The sequence below is a fragment of the Staurois parvus genome, unplaced genomic scaffold, assembly GCF_062004578.1.
Source record: "Staurois parvus isolate SC_StPar_1 unplaced genomic scaffold, SC_StPar_1.0 ptg000818l, whole genome shotgun sequence".
NCBI lineage: Eukaryota > Metazoa > Chordata > Amphibia > Anura > Ranidae > Staurois > Staurois parvus.
In genome coordinates, this window is record NW_028318614.1 from 11,540,526 (window position 1) to 11,560,542 (window position 20,017).

Sequence of the window (20,017 nt, forward strand, 5' to 3'; positions counted from 1 at the left end):
AGTTTCACTTTCTTCTTGTGCAGATCTATTCCACTCCAAACAATCAGAAAAATATTGTTTCTATTCTGTTCATTGAACTTCTTGAAACTTAGCACTGAAGGGGTTGATTCTGTATTCATAGGTTTGTAGAAGTTAGGATTAAGGTCTTTTTCTTAACTCTGTTCATGTTATAACATTTTTGCTGTGAAGAAGAGGCATGTGATCTCCGCTGAGTCAAATTCAGTTTTGAGAACTGCAAAAGTTAAACCAATCATCTGTGATAATATCTTGTAGGCAGAGAAACTGCCCAATAATCTTACAAAAACCCCTGGAAGAGCATGACATTGTGAATGGATTAATGGAATTTATTTACCAAAAAAATTAAACATATACAGCCTTATTCTACATAATTAAAAAAACTAATCTTTATTTCATGATGGAATAACCTTTGGATAGTAATATATTTTCCTCAAAAAGCATTTTATTCAAAAAAATCCGATTTAAATAAAAAAAATCAGTTTTAAATAAAAAAAATCCTTTTTTTTTTTTGATTTTTTAAAAAAAAATCATTGATTTTTATCCACCCTGGTTCTACAGCACTGGTCAATGAATACAGTGATTTGCAAACATTTTGTGCAGGTTATTTTTTAAGGCTTCTCAAACAATATTCAGTGTGTCAGTGCTCAGTCTGTCACAAGATCGATTTCTCCTATTATATCCCTGTAACACACTATGCCCATCTCAACCAGGGTACCATGGAACCCTAAAGTTCCTCCAGAGGTTGCTAAGGGTTCATTGAGCAATTCCTGCCTCTCAGATAAGTTCCCACTGCCACCATTGATTTTTTTTAATCTATCTGTAGGGGGAAGGGGTGTATTTGGGGCAGCACCTCCCTCCAAAAGAAGGGACACGCGTGCCATGATAAGCAGGTGGGATCCGAGAGAGGCTGCAGGCTGCTTGATGGTGTATGTAGAGCCCCACTCTCATTCCCAGGGATGTCTGGAGCTGTGAAGATGAGTGTCTCTATCGCCGGGGGGGGGGGGGTGAGGGCTGGGGTAGTGGAAGGCTCTCCCAGGTGGGGGTGGGGGGATGTTGGGGCAACATAAAACCTAAAATAAACCACTGGTAGGGGGGTAGTTCTTCCCAATGACCACCAATGTAAGAAACATTCTTCCCACTGACCGTCACACTAATGTATCATGAGATATATCATGTGTGGTGTATATATAATGATTTTTTGGCAGAGGTTCCTTAAAACCTGAAAGGTATTTCAAGGATCCCTCTGTGCTGAAAAGGTTGAGACAGGCTGATCTAATTAGTGGTGGGCTATAAGAAGGGTCATGGCCCACAATCCAAACCAAGGTTCCAGGCTTTTTTTCTACTCACGATCCAAGACATGGCTTCCATTTAAAAAAGTTTTATTGTTTGAGAAATAGCCTGTAGCATATTTCAAAGAAAATGTTGTTCTATTTACTTTCTTATATAATTCCTATGGTGGCACTCCATATATACTCTGATAAGTGTTTTGTTGCCTTTTTTACCAAGTTATATTGTATATTGTTATATTGTTTGTATAATACTTGTTATTGGAAATTAAGTCATAGTTATGAATTTCTTGTATAATAATAAGGCGCTTTGTAGGGCAAAGCATATTTAATGGCAGTCCTTGCTGCAGCTTATACTTACCTGCCATTTGTTGCCCTTCTGCTTTACTTGGACATTAGGAGGAAAGAGAAATACTCATGACTCGCTCCACTTCCTTCCAAGTAACAAAGCACAGGTTTTAATTAAGATCTTTGTTGTTTAAGTGGCTAAATGTGCTCAAGTGGCATGGAATGATGCCCAATTTAACAATAGGTCATATCTTCATACATTGCCAGGTTGTAATTTATTCTCCCCCCCCCCCCCCCATATTATGCTTTTTCTATGTATTATTATTATTATCCAGGATTTATATAGCACCTACAGTTTGCAGAGCATTTTACAATATATAGGGAGACCGTACAGTTACAATACAGAAGGATTAGGTGGGTCCTGCTCTTGGAGCTTACAGCCTAAAAGGAAGGTGGAGGTGGTAAAAAAAAAAGCAATAGGTGTGGGGGATGACATAGTTGCCAACAGTCACAGATTGTCCGGGACGCTCACAGATTTTTGACATTTGTCACAGACAGTCTTTGTCCCGGGCTGAATCACTGGCTTTCTGGACATACAATTAAAAAAGGGGTCCCTAAAATTTTTTTTTAAGTGTTGGCAACTATGGGATGAGCAGATGGAGGTAGTCAACGTACAGTGTGGAGGTGGAGGCAGAATAAGCTTCACCAAATAAAGGCGGACATGGTAGGAGATAATTGGACAGATTTGGGTAGGGAGTTCCAAAAGATGGGGGAGGTTCTGGAGAAGTCCTAAAGACGAGCATGGGAGGAGGAGACAAGGGAACTAAAGAGAAGGTCTACAATCACACACAGTACATAGTCGCATATACAGTTCATTGTACACATTTATATAGCACCAACGGTTTGCCCAGCATTTTACAATATAAAGGGAGACAGTACAGTTACAATACAGAAGGATTAGGAGGGTCCTGCTCTTGGTGCTTACAGCTTAAAAGGAAGGTGGAGGTGGTAAAAAGGTAATAGGTGTGGGGGATGACATAGTTGCCAACAGTCACAGATTGTCTGGGATAGCCCCCAGAATGTCACTCATTCGTACACACTATATATAACTCGCATATTCCGCTCCACCTCTCCTGCTGGATTCTGATTTCTTGTGGCTGACCAAGCATGGAAGTAGTGCAAAGTCAAATGTGGATCCTGTTGTGTCTTGTAGTGTGGGAGGCAGAGTAGTTATGGAGGGCTTTATTAACAAGATCAGGCATCCATGCTACACAGGCAGACAGCTGAGTATATCATAACAGGAGCTAGAACCAATTTATACAGAGTATAGAAACTTCTACAAATGTAACAACTGTAAAGAGTGACATCTAGAAGTGTAACTTTAATCACTTAAAGCGGAACTACACTGTATTTGAGCACCACAAGCCCCATTTAATCCACATTTAATATTCAAATCAAACTCCCCCATTCTTTAATGTCTCATTGCTTTATTTTGCTGAGAAATCACTTAGAAAACACCCTCTAGCATTTCTGGCCGTGGCCATTTTGAGTAAGGGCAGGTGATTCATCTAGCATTTACTTCCTGGAATCCATCTGCCCTTAGCTCTGGCATGCAGGCAAGAGGGTTTGCTTAGCTGGCAAAACTCCTCCTCCCCTTTTGAAGACTTCTGGGATGTATGGCATCATTTGCCTAGGCACGCAAACTAGGAAGTGACTAAGGAAATGTAAAAATCAGTTTAAAACAGTAAATAGATAGGAAAGTATATTATATTGTCTTCATACTGGCAGCATAAGCATCCTGAATAGTTAATGTTGATTGAGAGATTGAAATTCCACTTTAAAGTGTTACTAAACCCACAGCAGTGAAATCAATCTGTATATGCAGTAAAGCATGCTTGTCATACTCACTTTGGAACCAAAGGGGTTAATCGCTAAACGCTGTTTGATCCTGACTTCTCTGATCCTCCCCTTCTTCCAGTGTCTCCCTCTTTATTTCCTGATAAGACATATTGTGTGGAGACACTGCACATGCTCAGTTTGGTGTTTTTTGGTGGTTTGGTGGGGTTTTTTTATGGGAGAGTGCATGTGATCAGCATAGGGACAATCAGCACTGTCCAGAGAGAGGTCAGGGGTTCTGCATCCTAGAGAAAACTACTACAAGATTTAACCACCACTCTGCTGAACACTGATAGAAGTCCCAAGACTGCTCTAATTGCTGATGAGAAAAGGTATATAGCAGTTTATATTTACTAAAATAATCACATTTCCATGTTCTGTGTACTGTGGGAGACCAGATATAGTGAATGCAGGATCCTGGGTTTAGTAGCACTTTAAGGACTGGCTACTGTAATTATTTGACCAGACAGTGCACTTCCTGTTCCAATTGGATATACTCGTATGTCTTGCTTTCTCTGTGCTTGTGTGTGCATGTGCACACATACTGTCTTGTAGTCATGCTGTAGTTGAACAGTGCAGATCACAGGCAAAAGATATAGAGCCAATCAAGGCTCTGTACCATGTGATTACTGTAACCAGTCAGCCATTAGCAGCCAGCCCATTCTGCTCACACACGCAGTCGCAGTGAAAGGAAGGAGGAAGCTAGGTGTCAAACACAGACAATGTTCCAGTGTGTGCTAGTGCCTGACTACAGGCAGTACCGGTGCCCGACTACAGGCAGTACCGGTGCCCGACTACAGGCAGTACCGGTGCCCGACTACAGGCAGTACCGGTGCCCGACTACAGGCAGTACCGGTGCCCGACTACAGGCAGTACCGGTGCCCGACTACAGGCAGTACCGGTGCCCGACTACAGGCAGTACCAGTGCCCGACTACAGGCAGTGCAGGCAGTACCAGTGCCCGACTAGAGGCAGTGCCCGACTACAGGCAGTACCCGACTGCAGACAGTACCAGTGCCCGACTGCAGACAGTACCAGTGCCCGACTGCAGACAGTACCAGTGCCCGACTGCAGACAGTACCAGTGCCCGACTGCAGACAGTACCAGTGCCCGACTGCAGATCATACCAGTGCCCGACTACAACCAGTGCCAGTATTTACTGTAATTACAGCCAGTACCAGTGCCTGATTACAACCAGTACCAGTGCTTGTCTACAACCAGTACCAGATCCAGTTACAACCAGCACCAGTTCCCGATTGCAGCCAGCACCAGTGCCCGATTACAGCCAGCACCAGTTCCCGATTACAGCCAGCACCAGTTCCCGATTACAGCCAGCACCAGTGCCCGACTACAGACCGTACCAGTGCCCGACTACAGACTGTACCAGTGCCCGACTACAGCCAGTACCAGTTCCGGACTGCAGCCAGTACCAGTGCCCGACTGCAGCCAGTACCAGTGCCTGACTGCAGCCAGTACCAGTGCCCGACTGCAGCCAGTACCAGTGCCCGACTGCAGCCAGTACCAGTGCCCGACTGCAGCCAGTACCAGTGCCCGACTGCAGCCAGTACCAGTGCCCGACTGCAGCCAGTACCAGTGCCCGACTGCAGCCAGTACCAGTGCCCGACTGCAGCCAGTACCAGTGCCCGACTGCAGCCAGTACCAGTGCCCGACTGCAGCCAGTACCAGTGCCCGATTGCAGCCAGTACCAGTTCTCGATTGCAGCCAGTACCAGTTCTCGATTGCAGCCAGTACCAGTGCCCGATTGCAGCCAGTACCAGTTCTTGATTGCAGCCAGTACCAGTTCTTGATTGCAGCCAGTACCAGTTCTTGATTGCAGCCAGTACCAGTTCTCGATTGCAGCCAGTACCAGTGCCCGATTGCAGCCAGTGCCCGATTGCAGCCAGTACCAGTTCTCGATTGCAGCCAGTACCAGTTCTCGATTGCAGCCAGTACCAGTTCTCGATTGCAGCCAGTACCAGTGCCCGATTGCAGCCAGTACCAGTGCCCGATTGCAGCCAGTACCAGTTCTCGATTGCAGCCAGTACCAGTGCCCGATTGCAACCAGTGCCCGATTGCAGCCAGTACCAGTTCTCGATTGCAGCCAGTACCAGTTCTCGATTGCAGCCAGTACCAGTTCTCGATTGCAGCCAGTACCAGTTCTCGATTGCAGCCAGTACCAGTGCCCGATTGCAACCAGTACCAGTGACTGACTACAACCATTACCAGTGCCTGATTACAGCCCGTTACCAGTGCCTGGTGTCTACTTTTGTCTACATGTGGCCATTTTGTTGGTGTTTCTACTATCCTGGTACTTCAGGGCCTCCAGAAATGTGATAATCAGGAAATCAAATGTGTAATTTATGCACCTTGAAAGATTGTAGATTCTGTTTAGATTTTGAGCCCCCTATGCAGCAACAAATTCTCACACATGTGGTATCCCAGTGATTAGGATTGAATTATTTAAAGCAATTTATTTATTTATATGAACATAAGATTTCAGTAACACTTTTCTATTGTTCTTCTTTTACAGAACCCTGAAGTGATTTTTGTCATGAGAATTTTCTCAAAATTTCCACGCAATTCTGAAAACTTACAGTAGAAACTTGGTGATGCCACGTTGCCTTATCTTACCTCAGCCCCATCAGTCCAACTTTTCTGTAATCTCATCTCAAATTCAATGAAAGCTATGTACTAAAGTGATGCAGACAGAATTATAGCTGTACAATGAAAAGGTTGCTTTACGTACAGTATTATGTTGAGTTTCTGGAGCATTTCATCTCTAAAATACAACCATTGACTGCTATGTATTAATGCTGAGAAATTGACGTATGGCAACTGTTCATAGTGCACGCTGCGTGTTCACGAACACCACTGCTGCTTGCGACTTCAGGCCTACTCCATGGGATACAATAGCTTCTGATGGCAGTATTGCTAACTCTTTCTATGCAGCTTCAGAGTTATTTCTTACAGATAAAGCAGCTTCATAAAAAAAAAAAAAATTGCTACAAATTGCTACAAATCTCAGCTGGAAACTGGAAATGGTCATATTGAATGTCACGATGGGGCAAACAGGACCAATGACAACTGCTGCAGGGTTGTCAGGCCTGTACATTTTAGTACATAGCAGACTCATTGGCCCAGTGAGAATAATGTAGAAATGATACTGCATGTCATATTCCATCCAAACTCCCCCACTGCCCTGGGTCTTTTTAAGTACTTTTTATGCTTTATAAATAAAATAATGAACAAAAATATAGTTTGCTGTTATTGTGAATGTGGTTAGTGTCTGTGGTCTATCTGTGTTCTAATCATAATACCAAAACCCACGCAATGGGAATGTTATACACAGTAATGTACTTACACTTAAGCTTTTGCAGCTTAGCAGATAACATAGCTCACATGAAACGGTTGGGAATTCCCATTCAGCTGTAATTGGGAACCCCCTTGCCAGGGCACAGTATAGTCTGGTCACTATCCTCAAAGGTATGGTTATAAAATATGAATCGTCCCAGGATTAAATGACTTTAAATTATATATCAGACACTGCATTGATTTGGAGAAGTTTCATGACTACAGTGCCTTGAAAGAGTATTCATACCACTTGAAATTTGCCACATTTTGTCAGGTTACAACCAAAAATGGACAATGTATTTTATTGGGATTTTATGTGATCGACCAACACAAAGTGGCACATAATTGAAGGAAAATGATAAATGGTTTTCAAAATTTTTTACAAATATCTGAAAAGTGTGGCGTGCATTTGTATTCAGCCCTCCGAAGTCAATACTTTGTAGAACCACCTTTCGCTACCATTACAGCTGCAAGTCTTTTTGGGGACGTCTCTACCAGCTTTGCACATCTAGAGAGTGATATTTTTGCCCATTCTTCTTTGCAAAATAGCTCAAGCTCTGTCAGATTGGATGGAGAATGTCTATGAACAGCAATTGTCAAGGCTTGCCACAGATTCTCAATTGGATTTAGGTCTGGACTTTGACTGGGCCATTCTAACACATGAATATGCTTTGATCTAAACCATTCCATTGTAGCTCTGGCTGTATGTTTAGGGTCGTTGTCCTGCTGGAAGGTGAACCTCCGCCCCAGTCTCAAATCTTTCTTCTAAGATTGCCCTGTATTTGGCTCCATGCATCTTCCCATCATATCTGACCAGCTACCCTATCCCTGCTGAAGAAAAGCATCCCCACAACATGATGCTGCCACCACCATGTTTCATGGTGCGGATGGTGTGTTCAGGGTGATGTGCAGTGTTAGTTTTCCCACACACATAGCGTTTTGCTTTTAGGCCACAAAGTTTAATTTTGGTCTCATCTGACCAGAGCACCTTCTTCCACATGTTTGCTGTGTCCCCCACATGGCTTCTCGCAACAGCAAATGGGACTTCTTATGGCTTTCTTTCAACAAGGAATAACAATTGGGGAAAGCCCCTACAGAATCAATATCACATAAAAATAAATGTGCATATATCAAACAGATATATTAGGAAGAGCTGCTAACTAACCCCTGTAAACGGTAATAAATCTGAACCACAAAAAGCAACGCTCTTCAAAAATAATATATCTGTAGATATTATTTCTAGATGCGTGAACACAAGCAATAATGTAATGTGAAAACATTCATATACCAAATAAATATACCAATAAAAATCAATAAAGATCAATCGAAAAGTCAGTGAAAAAATATATGAACCAGTGTCCAACAAAAATAATAAAAACGTGAGCCAAAAATTATAAAAAAGTGTCCAAAAAATTATCCAAAAAATTAATTGATTAATTTGTGAACCAATAAATCTTCTTTAACTTCTCATATAATGCAAAAAAAAACCTTGAAAAATCCACCACCAAATTAATTGGATTCACTCACCAGAGCTCCATGCTGGTAAGATATCAACTAGCTATACTCGCTTGTGCTCCGGGAGCAACGATCTGCAGCAACACACACCAGCTGATGGAAAATCCTTGAAATAGCAATTGGCTCCTCATAAACTCTTTCAAATAGCACTTGCTCCTCATATTCTCAGAAACTCCTTCAAATAGCACTTGTTCCTCATATAACCGGAATGGGTCATGGAGAAAGAAAAAAAGGAATCCACAGTGTAAAACCTTCCAGGCTTTATTGAATGCAAAACGTAACTAAAACCACTCACATAGAGCCGACACTAGCATCACAGGCATATACAATCACTATGACAGGTATTGCTCCGGTCTAAACAGACGACAGCTCACCCATACGTGGTGACATCACCACTGAGGTCCCTCCCTACACGTTTCGTCATCCGACAGCCTCCAGGAGCGTATAACTGGTTGATATCTTACCAGCATGGAGCTCTGGTGAGTGAATCCAATTCATTTGATGGTGGATTTTTCACGTTTGTTTCACATTATATGAGAAGTTAAAGAAGATTTATTGGTTCACGATTTAATCAATTCATTTTTTGGATACTTTTTTTTTATAATTTTTGGCTCATGTTTTTATTATTATTTTTTGTTGGACACTGGTTCATATATTTTTTTCACTGACTTTTCTGTTGCTCTTGATTTTATTGCTATATTTATTTTGGTATATGAATTTTTTCACATTACATTATTGCTTGTGTTCACTCATCTAGAAATAATATCTAGATATATATTGTTTTTGAAGAGCGCAGGTTTCTTTCAACAATGGCTTTCTTCTTTCCACAATTCCATAAAGGCCAAATTTGTGGAGTGCATGACTATTAGTTGTCCTGTGGACAGATTCTCCCACCTGAGCTGTGGATCTCTGCAGCTCCTCCAGAGTTACCATGGGCTTCTTGGCTGCTTCTCTCAATAATGCTCTCCTTGCCTGGCCTGTCACTTTAGTGGATGTCCATGTCTTGGTTGGTTTGCAGTTGTGCCATACTCTTTCCATTCTCAGATAATGGATTGAACAGTGCTCTGTGAGATGTACAAAGCTTGGGAAATTTTTCATAACCTAAACCTGCATTAAGCTTCTCCACAACTTTATCCCTGACCTGTCTGGTGTGTTCCTTGGCCTTCATGATGCTGTTTGTTCACTAATGTTCTCTAACAAACCTCTGAGGGCTTCACAGAACAGCTGTATTTATACTGAGAATAAATTACATACAGGTGGACTGTATTTACTAATTAGGTGACTTCTGAAGACAATTGGTTCCACTAGATTTTAGTTAGGGGTTTCAGAGTAAAAGGGGCTGAATACAAATGCACGCCACACTTTTCAGATATATATTGGTAAAAAATTTTGAAAATCATTCATCATTCTCCTTCCACTGCACAATTATGTCACTTTGTGTTGGTCTATCACATAAAATCCCAATAAAATACATTTGTGTTTTTGGCTGTAACATGACAAAATGTGGAAAATTTCAATGGGTATGAATACTTTTTCCAGGCACTGTATATACATTAAAGTAACATGTAATCAAACACAGGGTGTCTCTTTAGTAATCTTAAAGTGGTTGTAAACCCTTACATATACCTAGTGAAGTGACTGGCCTCAGGTGATACTCAGAGATTAAACAAATCCTCTTACATAAGTTGTACCTGTTTATCTGCAGTATTTTATTCCCTACATCCGTTCAAAGTCCAGAATTTATAAAGTATGTCCGAGACTCAAACAAAAGGGGGCGGAGAGCTGAAATTACACTCTCCAGTGCTCAGTGAGTTCTGAGAGCTGATTGGAGGGAAAAGACACACCCCCTCCACACAGCTCACAGAAACAGAGCTGAAGCTGTCAATCTGTTGGAGGTCTCTCCCCTGTCACTATTTTTCTCTTGGTGTCAGGAAAACTTGTCAGAAATGTTTCATGCTGATTGCAGAGGAACGAGGCAGCAGACAGAAATGACACTTGGTGCTCTGGATTGAGACAAGTACACACTATAGACAGATATGCTTTCATATTCATGTCTGAGATTTACATCCACTTTCAGCCTGGGTTCACATATATGCGGTGCGGTATACCCCATGTGATTCGCACAGGAACTACACCACATTCCTTTGCAAATCACGTGATTTGTGTGCGGTGCGATTGGAGCCATACATTTTGTTTGGCTCCAATCGCACCGTACCCACACCAATAAGGTGCAGGACCCTTTTTTGAGTCCACACTAGAATCAGATCGCATGGGTATTCACACCTATGCGATCCGATTCTGCACTTTGCACCATGTTTTGCTGACCGATTTTGGGGTGTTGTTAAGTTAACATACACACCCGCAGCGGTTCACAATTCTGATGCGGTGTGGAATTCACACAGAAAACGCTGCAAATTCCACACCGCATCAGTGTGAACCCAGCCTAAAGCTGTGTTCCAGGTATGAATTGTTTGCCTTGTTACATGTATGTATGCATATGCCAAACCTGGCCAAATCACTGTGGAAGCGGAGAATCTCTGTAGTGGCTGCTACTACTACAGTGATCTTCACTGTCTTCTGGTTCCTGTGTTTGAGCAGTTGTCCTGCTGCAGGTGGTCGCAAGACATTATCTGATTGGACAAGGTGGAGGGAAGGACTGGTGATGTAACAATTTCCATCTCATCCAATCAAAGAACGCCTTGAATTCATTGAGAAAAATACAAGGCGTTCACTGAATGGGACCTGGAAGATAGTAAGGATCCTTGTAGTAGCATCAGCTACTACAGTGATTCTCCAATTCAAGAGTGGTCCCACAGGCATATGATATCATGTAGTCCAAGCTGGATAAATGTAAAAAAAAAAAACATTTCTGGAATTCAGCTTTAAAGGATAAGTACTTTGGGGCAGCACAGTGGCTAAATGGTTAGCCCTTCCACCTGGCAATATTAGCGCCGTTGGTTCAAATCCCAACCACAGCACCACCTGCCTGGAGTTTGCATGATCTCCCTGTGCCTGCATGGGTTTCCTCCAGGTACTCCAGTTTCCTCCCACACTCCAAAAACATGCCAGTAGGTTAATTGGATCCTATCTAAATTGGCCCTAGTATGTGTATGTATGAATGTAAGTTAGGGACCTTAGATTGTACGCCCCTTGAGGGTTAGGGACTGATGTGAATGTACAATATATATGTAAAGCGCTGAGTAAATTGACGGCACTATATAAGTACCTGAAATAAATAAATACACTTTAGTGCACTTATCCATTTCTGTGCCCCCACCAGCACTAAAGAGCTGGCTATACTTACCACAAGCCTGCTGTGTAGGATTATTTATTTGGCAGCCTACCCATAGCTACATAGCCTCGGCCTCAATGCAGAGACCATCTGTCAGGCTGTCTATGGGCATTCCACTACAGTGAATGGGGGACATGCTACTCTATGCAGAGAATATGTGGTATTATCTAGGCCCAATAGTGACCATTTTGGAGTTAAGGGTTTTGGAATAAGAGCAGAAAAATACTACAGAGTACTTGATCAGTTTCATTGCTGTCAGAAATAGAAATTGTCGGTATTTACAATAATTTCATCAAAATGACTTGCCAATTACTGGATAGTAAATAAACCATAAATACCCCCAAACCAGTGCACAGCACAGCCGTTCCACTGTATTGAACATAAATCACATGCAGGGGTAGGCAACTTTTAGAGAGGTGGAGATCTACCTGAACAACATGGGAGAAGTCAAGGATCTCCATGCACAGTGTCTACCGCTGCTCAAGGTAGAGTGCCTCCCAAACTCCAAGCACAACTCCTCCTGTAGGTGCTAGCCCAGCTTGTGTGCTGCATCGATGAGAACAAAAGGACATCCGATCGGCTGCACTCCAAACAATCCACTTTATTGAACCAAGATAAAACCAGTATAGACAGTGGAAATACAGTGGGGGACTGGCAGGTAAACGCATTTCACGCTAAAGACAGCGCTTATTCATTACCGGGCAGTGTTGCCTTCTTACATATATATAAAGTGCAGCGCTGAGCAAGTAATTAATAAATAAAATTAATACATATAAAGAGGAACATCCCATTGCAACATATATAAAACTTCCAATAATTACATTTTTATATGAAAAAAAAAAAAATTTAAAAAATGAAAATGGGTGGAACAGTCAAGTACACCATATAAGAGCTCTTAAAAGAGCAAACAAACTGGTAATTCAAGTGAGGTATTAAGGGCTCATTCACACTTGACTTTATTTCTAACTCTTGCCAAATGGCCCTATAGTGTTTGACAGGCGTTAGACAGGCGTTTGGGAAGCATTTTTAATGCTCCACAAACACTCCCCAAATGCCCTATGTGCGGTTTTGAGGCAGTTGATAGGTGTTTGCCAAGCATTAAAACCGTACCACAAACACCTATAATGAAGATAAATGGTATTAACACTCTGCAAACACCTTGCAACCGGAGCGGCACCATAGACTTGAATGGGAGGCTTCAACTCCTCCTGACTTGACACGAGGTGTTAGTTTTGCCGCAATGCAATGCGACGTGATGCTAACACTTCAGTGTGGACAGCACTGTGTGCTGCCATGTGCAGAATTTTCATAGGCGCTTGAGAAGCTTTGAAAACGCTTCTCAAACGCCTGTCTGAAGCCTGCTGACAAAGGTAGTGTGAACTGAGCCTAATATCCATATAATAGTAAGGCAAATTAGCCACAAATATAAGTATTAGATAATCGTTGTCAAATGAGTGAGAGAATAGAAATAAATAAACTGGTGAAGTCCATAAAATATAATAAAATATATTAGTGTCCGTAGGTGCAGGAATCTTAAGTGCAGGTTAAACAGTAGGTACAAAACAAGTGAAGGGGTCCACCACCTCTGTCAGATGTAAACTCACCAGAAAGCTACTGGTTAATAGCATGTATGTATATCATATCTGTAGATCCAGAGGCAGCCAGGGATTCTAATGTGAACTACTCCGCTCCTGAAAGAAGGATAGGGCCCTTCCCTAGCGAAAATAGCTCACCACAGGAGCCCAGAAATTGGTATATAGGGTAGTATCTTATTTTAGTAAGAAACATCCACGTGGAATCAAACATGTAAAACAGGTATAAAGGAAATACCAAGATGGCCACAGCTCCATCCTACAACATCAATTGTGGCTCCACCCCACGCGTTTCGTGCACATGCACGTCTTCAAGGGTACGCCCACTCAATTTAAATCTTTAGATTGTAAGCTCCACGAGCAGGTCCCTCACATTCCTTCTGTACTGAAAGTATTGTAATTGTACTGTCTCCCTTATATTGTAAAGCGCTGTGCAAACTGTTGGCGCTATATAAATCCTGTATAATAATAATAATTTAAATCTCCAATTGCTGTATTACCATGTTGCAGTTGCAGGCATTGCATGGCAATCATGAGTTTAAATCAGTTGGCGAGGAGGCAGCTTGTCTTCCCCTTACCACCTGTCAAACACACTCAGATAGCTTTTCAGAGGAGCACCAGTGCCTACATCATTTGTGAACGAGCCCTTAGTTGCATACAGCAGCGGCACTCTTAGGGCTTGTTCACACGTAAAGTTGGGGGCAATAAAACTCTGCGGTTGAGTCGTGGTTTTACCGCCCTACCCCCTTTAGCTGCTGAGGCAGCAGCCAAAGATGTATACATGCCAAAGCAGGATTTAAACTCCCTGTTGCTTTTGGCGGGTACTACCGCATGCCAATCACGGCCCATTCACGTAAATGTGGCCACTCTGCAAGAGCAACTGCATGCTTCTGCGGGATCCAAGGGGTTAGCAGGTGGTGAGAAAGCAACACAACACTGCCTGCTTTACCCCTTTGTTTCTAGTACTGAAAAAGGTTGCCAGGCACTTGTAGAATGGCCTCTTTCACTTGAATGGGTCATTTGTGGCAGGTAGTACACCCACCAACCATCACAGTGTGTAGGAGGCATCGGCTTATGCAGCTCTTGCTGCCCTACTACAGCTGCAACTTTACAAGTAGTCCCTCTGCATTGCACTCTGTTTGATGGTCTGAGATGGCGGGTCAGCAAGCCTTGACCATGATCCATCAGTCACCTGCTGTCCCCCCTGCTGTAGAACCTTCAGAATCCAACACTTCCAGGAGTGTCCTATTCCTGATCCCCATTATCCTCTCTGGTTCCTCCAGCCAGAAACTCCATGACTGCAGCACCCAGCAGTGACATTGTGGCTAGTGAACCAAACCACTGAGTGCAGTGGGGAACCAGGAATCCAACACTCCCAGACAGTTTGGCTTCTAAAATTTCTTTAGGTGCTGGTTTCTTTTTAAAGTCCAACTCTGGGAATTACAAAAAAATCTCTTTTAGTGGGAATGTCATCTAGTACAGGTGAACCTCGGTTTACGAACGCCTTGGTTAACATAATTTTCGGTTTACGAATGACAATCCACTGAAAATAATGGCTCGGCTTACGAATTTGTTTTGCAGTACAAACGCATTAATTGGTTTTCAATGCTTATACAAATTGTTGTTTAATCATGTCCCTGTACAGTATTTATGCCTTTAAAGTGCACTTTACAAAGAGTTTTGAACAGATATGACTTTTTTTTACTTTTTTGTGACCTCCGGAACAGATTTATTGTTTTTCAATGCATTTACAAATTTTTTTTTATCATGTCCCTTTATGCCTTTAAAGTGCACTTTATAAAGAGTTTTGAACAGATAAAACTTTATTTTTACTTTTTTCTGACCTCCGGAGTGGATTAATTGGTTTTCAATGCGTTTACAAATTAATTTCTAATCATGTCCCTGTACAGTATTTATGCCTTTAAAGTGCACTTTATAAAGAGTTTGAACAGATAAATACTTTTTTTTTTACTATTTTCTGACCTCCGGAACGGATTAATTGGTTTTCAATGCATTTAGGATTTTTTTTAATCATGTCCCTTTATGCCTTTAAAGTGCACTTTGTAAAGAGTTTTGAACAGATAAAACTTTTTTTTTTACTTTTTTGTGACCTCCGGAGCAGATTAATTGGTTTTCAATGCATTTACAAATTAATTTTTAATCATGTCCTTGTACAGTATTTATGCCTTTAAAGTGCACTTTATAAATAGTTTTGAACAGATAAAATACTTTTTTTTTTACTTTATTCTGACCTCCAGAATGGATTAATTGGTTTTCAATGCATTCCTATGGAAAACCGCATTTCGATTTACAAATTTTTTGCAATACGAAAAGTCTTGCAGAACAAATTAAATTTGAAAACCGAGGTAAGCCTGTACATTGTAGGACCAATAACCCTGCACTGTAAGTGAGGACAGCGAGGGACCACCCACAACCTGGATTGGAGAGGAGAGCACCAAAGCCTACCGGAGTGAGGAGTAAGGTAAGTATTGCATCTTACTCCTCATCCCCTGGAGTTAACAAACACTTAACCCTTTCAGTGCGGGGGGGGGCCTTTATATGAGTAATTATATGTGTAATTCCAAGAGCTGGCCTTCAATGCCGCGTAGATCTGCAGTGTGGCTAATGGAAGAGGTTAGTATTAACTATAATCTTTGCAGGGGACACTTAAGCGGAAGGTATCTGCAAGTCTAGCTTCAATCACAAATGCCAAAAATACGGGGTTTATTCTTTATTTCTGGATAGTGGGCGGAGCCATGCAAATATTTCCTTTCTGTCCATGGACCAGCTGTGCATCCATAACTGCTGGATAGCAGAAGAGATAGAACATAATTGACCATCTGTTTGATGAAGACTCTACAGGACTTTGCCAAATACTATGGGATAAATCATTATACAGGCGGGCAGTCCTGGGCCCTATTACTGCTGCATGTTCTGCTATGGCTGGAATTATACCCCTGTTGAAATATGTCTCAAAAAATGATTTTGTATGAACACAGCATGATATGGTCATGTATGTGGCAATGACTCAATTCACTTTTAATTACCTTTAATGACTCAGAAAGTAGTGAAGCCACTGGGCCCGCATGACTATCAAACAACTTCTATTTTCAGGATGGAATATTAGGAACTGCAGTCATCGTACTTGTTCAATACAGATATCATTTACATCATTTACAGAGTGTAAATACCAGCCACGGCACCACCTGCCTGGAGTTTGCATGTTCTCCCTGTGCCTGCGTGGGTTTCCTCCGGGTACTCCGGTTTCCTCCCACACTCCAAAGACATGCTGGTAGGTTAATTGGATCCTGTCTAAATTGTCCCTAGTATGTGTATGTATGAATGTAAGTTAGGGACCTTAGATTGTACACCCCTTGACGGTTGGGGACTGATGTGAATGTACAATATGTATGTAAAAGTGCTGCGTAAATTGACGGCTCTATATAAGTACCTGAAATAAATAAATAAATATGTGTGTTGCATTTACCACAACAAAATCACAGTGTGTAAATTCAGTGAAGATCAATGCAAAAAAAAAACTAATGGGGTTGATTTCCTAAAGGTAAATAGGCTGTGCACTCCAAGTGCAGTTGCTTTACACCCGAGGGGAAGCTCTGAAATGAGGCGAAGCTCTGCTGATTTCTTTCATCCAATCATGTGCAAGCAAAAATACTGTTTTTTTATTTTCCTTGCATGTTCCCCTCAGATCTAGAGCAACTGCACTTAAAGTTGGAGTGCACAGCCTATTTGCCTTTAGTAAATCAACCCCCATGTGTCATTTAAATACCTTGCACACTGAGGCTAAATGCACACTAGAAGTTTAGCCTGTGTGCAGCCAATCCCAGCATTTTCATGAGCGTGGAAGGCACCGGTGCAACGTCTAGTCCTGCTGTCAGCAGCCTGTAAATGTATATGAGGCTGAAAGCTGCAGTGACTGGACGAGGCCGGATGCTGTACCAAGTGGTATGAATATTTAGGGCCATATGCACCCAGGGACAAATGCCTGGAAGGCACTCTAGTGAGTGCAGCACTAACCATACCCCCCCCCCCCCCAGCATTAATGCACAATTAAGTGGATGCAGCAAAAAGGATTCAGCAATAAATACTCGGGAATGGTGTCAGTGGGTGCAGCAATAAATCCTCATCATAGGGGTCAGTGGGTAGAGTAATAAAACCGCAGCACTTGTGTTAGCAGGTGTAGCAATAAACTACCAGCATTGGTGTCAGTGGTTGCAGCAATAAACCCCAGCATTGGTGTCAGTGGTTGCAGCAATAAACCCCAGCATTGGTGTCAGTGGGTGTAGCAATAAACCCCAGCATTGGTGTCAGTGGGTGAAGCAATAAACCACCAGCATTGGTGTCAGTGGGTGTAGCAATAAACCCCAGCATTGTTGTCAGTGGTTGCAGCAATAAACCCCAGCATTGGTGTTAGTGGTTTCAGCAATAAACCCCAGTATTGGTGTCAGTGGTTGCAGCAATAAACCCCAGCATTGGTGTCAGTGGTTGCAGCAATAAACCCCAGCATTGGTGTCAGTGGTTGCAGCAATAAACCCCAGCATTGGTGACAGTGGGAGCAGCAATAAACCCCAGCATTGGTGTCAGTGGTTGCAGCAATAAACCCCAGCATTGGTGTCAGTGGTTGCAGCAATAAACCCCAGCATTGGTGTCAGTGGTTGCAGCAATAAACCCCAGCATTGGTGTCACTGGTTGCAGCAATAAACCCCAGCATTGGTGTCAGTGGTTGCAGCAATAAACCACAGCATTGGTGACAGTGGGTGCAGCAATGAACCACCAGCATTAGTGTCAGTGGGTTCAGCAATAAACCCCAGCATTGGTGTCAGTGGTTGCAGCAATAAACCCCAGCATTGGTGACAGTGGGAGCAGCAATAAGCCCCAGCATTGGTGTCAGTGGTTGCAGCAATAAACCCCAGCATTGGTGTCAGTGTTTGCAGCAATAAACCCCAGCATTGGTGTCAGTGGTTGCAGCAATAAACCACCAGCATTAGTGTCAGTGGGTGCAGCAATGAACAACCAGCATTAGTGTCAGTGGGTGCAGCAATAAACCCCAGCATTGGTGTCAGTGGGAGCAGCAATAAACACCATTATTAGTGTCAATGGTTGCAGTAATAAACTTCAGCATTGGTGTCAGTGGCTGCAGCAATAAGCCCCAGCATTGGTGTCAGTGGTTTCAGCAATAAACCCCAGCATTAGTGTTAGTGGGTGCTGCAATAAACTGACAGTATTAGTGTCAGTGGGTGCAGCAATAAAGCCCCAGAATGAGTGTTAGTGGTTGCAGCAATAAACCCCAGCATTGGTGTCAGTGGGAGCAACAATAAACACCAGCATTGGTGTCAGTGGTTGCAGCAATAAACCCCCAGAATTAGTGCCAGTGGGTGCAGCAATAAACACCCAGCATAGGTGTCAGTGGATGCAACAGTAACCCCCCAGTACTGATATCAGTGGGTGCAGCAATAAACCCCCAGTATTTGTATCAGTTGGTGCAGCAACAAACCCCCAGCATTGGTGTCAGTGAGTGCAGCAATAAAACTCCAGCATTAGTGTCAGTGCAGCAATAAACCCCCAATATTTTTATTCGTTGTTGCAGCCACAAACCCCCAGCATTGGTGTCAGTGGGTGCAGCCACAAACCCCCAGCATTGGTGTCAGTGGGTGCAGCAATAAAACTCCAGCATTGATGTCAATGAGTGCAGCAATTAACCCCAGCATTGATGTCAGTGGTTGCAGCAATAGCCTGCCAACATTAGTTTCAGTGGGAGCAGCAATACACCCCAGCATTGGTGTCAGTGGGTGCAGCAATAAACCCCCAGCATTGGTGTCAGTGGGTGCAGCAATAAACGTCCATAGCCATGAGATTGTTGCCTAATCCATTGAAATGGGGAAATGTTTTCTCACATGTAAGGGTGCCCGCAAGCTGTCACAGCCTGGTGCCCACAGTAGAGATGCCGGTGCCGTGGAGGACAGAAAGAGAGAAGGGACGATGCGGATGAGTACATCACTGGACCCCAGGACAGGTAAGTACAGTTTTTGTAGCTGCTGACGTTTAATAAACACAAAAACGCCTGAAACTCTGCTTTAGGTAACAATGCTGACTAAATTTGTGTGAGCTATGGATGCAAATCTACATGTGAAAAAAATATAACAGCAAAGAATATTAGGCAAATGAAGTGATAGAGGCATTAACCACTTCAAGTCTGGACACTTTTACCCCATTCCTGTCCAGGCCAATTTTCAGCTTTCAGTGCTGTCACACTTTGAACGACAATTGCGCGGTCATGCAACATTGTACTTGTATGAATTTTTAAGCATTTTTTTGAGACAGATAAAACTTTATTTTGGTGGTATTTATTCACCACTGGGATTTTTATTTTTTTTTTGCTATATAAATGAAAAAGTACAAAACTTTTGAAAAAAAAGTGTTTTTCTTATAAAATTTAGCAAATAAATAATCTTTCTTCATAAATCTTGGCCAAAATGTATTTAGTTATCTTTTTAGTAAAAAAAATAACCCAAATTAGTTTATAACCAAAAATTATAATTTTTTTTTAACATACTGTAACCCTAGCAGTACAGTGATTGGTCACAGCTTGTCACATGGCACAAGGTTGTTGTGAATAGCCTTGTACCATGTGACCTCTGTGATCATTCACAGACTTCACTAGTAGTAAGCAATGATGTCAGAAGTGACATCTTGCTTACTACTATTCATGTGATCACTGATTGGCAAATCAGTGATCACATGATCGGGACCTCACACAGAGGT

General features: G+C 42.4%; 2 protein-coding genes across 6 annotated transcripts in view; one reads left to right on the forward strand and one right to left on the reverse strand.

Moving 5' to 3' along the window:
* Positions 1–20,017, forward strand: part of LSP1 (lymphocyte specific protein 1) — a 156,757-nt gene that overhangs the window by 114,708 nt on the left and 22,032 nt on the right. For 2 of the 3 annotated variants that reach the window (XM_089655068.1, XM_089655070.1), the window contains exon 13: positions 6,018–6,739. The exons of the other annotated variant lie outside the window; for it this stretch is intronic. The gene's annotated coding sequence lies outside the window, so the exon portion shown is untranslated. Of the gene's footprint in view, positions 1–6,017; positions 6,740–20,017 lie in introns of those variants that run through there. 3 annotated transcript variants of the gene reach the window in all.
* The window catches only part of PRR33 (proline rich 33), a 39,003-nt gene that overhangs the window by 5,727 nt on the left and 13,259 nt on the right, over positions 1–20,017 (reverse strand). Inside the window, exon 1 of one of the 3 annotated variants that reach the window (XM_089655067.1) lies at positions 19,150–19,167. The exons of the other annotated variants lie outside the window; for them this stretch is intronic. The gene's annotated coding sequence lies outside the window, so the exon portion shown is untranslated. Of the gene's footprint in view, positions 1–19,149; positions 19,168–20,017 lie in introns of those variants that run through there. 3 annotated transcript variants of the gene reach the window in all.